Consider the following 2,337-nt stretch of genomic DNA (forward strand, 5'->3'; position numbering starts at 1 on the left):
AAGGTTACACCCCTTCACGATCCATGAGATCGCTAACTCCATAGTGGTCTGGAACCATGACTAAATATTTGGGGATGAAGGTACAAATCCAACATAAAAGTGATTGAACCTGCCTTAATAATATGCCTCTACTTTATTCTTCTCATATTTATATGCGCTTTCTCGCTAACATACAATCAATAGGTTAACCATAAATATTTTTATCTATGTTGGTTGAATATTGATGCACAAACAAAACTATTATGGGTGATCACTTGAGTTATAACCATATTAGCCTAAACAAGATTATTAATTATCTTATTAAACGTGATTATAAGTACAAATTCCCTTTAAACCAGCAAGAGAGGGCGTGATCAAGCAATAACAATATAATATCAAGCAATATAATAATGACAATCATCATAATATTCTCAATAAAGCATAATAACATGAGCAAGATCCTAGGTATGATACTAAAAAGATTAATAACAAATCTTGGCATGTCACTAAACATTAAAGATCAAAGCTTTATCCCTAACATGATAGAAGGAAAAAATAGGAAGCATTAAGAAACATACATGATATTATAAATGTTAGTAATTACCCTAAACATGATACTAGGAATCATAAAGATTTCCTAACATGATACTAAGAATCAAAATAATCAAAGCATTCTTTCTATGACAAAATAATAATAATTAAATTACTTACTTGGATATCTTGTTTCTCTTTCTAATAACAAAATACACACGTTAGTAATTTCAAGGAAAATAATAAATCAAACAATTAATTTAAATAATTGAAATAGGGATTTGGGACCAAACCCTCATAAATTATAAACCTTTCACATCTAGGGCAAAGGCAATTTCGAACTTGGCTAGGTGTGTCTAGAACTTGTGAATGTGGAATTTTGTATTTTGTAAAAAGGGAAAGCTTAGAAAAAGAATAGAGAGAGTATAAGCTTCTAGCTTTTAGAAAGAAGAATAGAAATTAAATGATGATGTGAATAGAAATTATAAGAAAATATTCCGGAAACGATAGAAAATAATTAGAATAAAATTGATTATGTCGCAGGGCTGTCAATTAGAATTACAATCAGATTAAAATTTTTTATAAATAAAAAGATATGGCCGAAATAGTGGAAGGGTGTTAGTTTTGGATAGAGTTTCGTATTTCTTTCATATCTTTTTTGTTATATCTTGGAATTAATAGTATAATATATCATTGGAAGTATAATTTCAAGATCTATCCAACCATATAAGATTATAAATAAATATTATGAGGCACGAAAAAAATATTTGACCATCTTCCATTTTGCACAGAACAAGGACTCTCAAAAAGAGAAAGTTTTATTCAATTTCTGTTATGATAATATCTAAATATGGATGACTATTATCCCATGTACTATCTAGAATACTCTAGAGTTGGGTATTTGGTCTTATCCATTGATGGAACCCTAGGTAATGTACATGTATATATATCCCGTACAACATGGAATATTAAAATACAACGTAACAATCTTCTCTCATCTCTCTATATTTTCTCTTCCATAAAACAATATAACACATTTTTATACATATATCTACTTTAGTTTTATTTATCCTATTGGTTATTGTTATTACATTTCTAAATTATAAATCAATGTTTTTTTTATTCAAGTTTTAATTGTATTTTGGAAATTAAAGTATAGTTAATTTTGTTGTATTGTATGGTTGTGGATGAATAATTCGAGTTGTGTAGAACTTAGAGTGTTTGTATCGATGTTGTAGGTGAATTTAAGTTATATGAAAGTATTCGGAGTACGTGTTTTGCTGGTTAAATTGTAACAGGTTATAACCCAATTGATGATAGGGCGTATGGTAGGATATACTACCATTCTTGTATTCGAATAAAATATTTATAAAAAAAAATTATTTATTAGTAACTGGCGTAATCTAGTGCTAGTTACTAATAATATTTTTTTTTAAAAAAAAATATATTCATAAACGGCGTTATGATTTGCTAGTTACTAATAATACCCTTATTGTAACCGACGTAACTTAATGCCAATGACGAATAGTGTGATTTCTTACTTGAAAAATAGACTTTTTGTTGGGTTAAGCCTGTCACGAATAATACATTATTTGTAACTAACAATAGCCGGTTACGAATAATTATCACTAGGTGTAACGGTGGCATTAGCAACCAATAATGCCAGTTACAAAAAGTCATTTTCACCAGTTACAAATAGCACTTTTTCTACTAGTGTTAGTTGAGTCTTTTTGTTGCGGATTGGACATGAAGTTGAAATGGCCATCCACATTAGTTATGTTCATTTTGAAGTGATTATTGAGTTGCTGAAACTTTTGACCTTAAGTC

Source organism: Chenopodium album, chromosome 6 (assembly GCF_948465745.1).
Source record: "Chenopodium album chromosome 6, dcCheAlbu1.1, whole genome shotgun sequence".
In the NCBI taxonomy this organism is placed as follows: Eukaryota; Viridiplantae; Streptophyta; class Magnoliopsida; order Caryophyllales; family Amaranthaceae; genus Chenopodium; species Chenopodium album.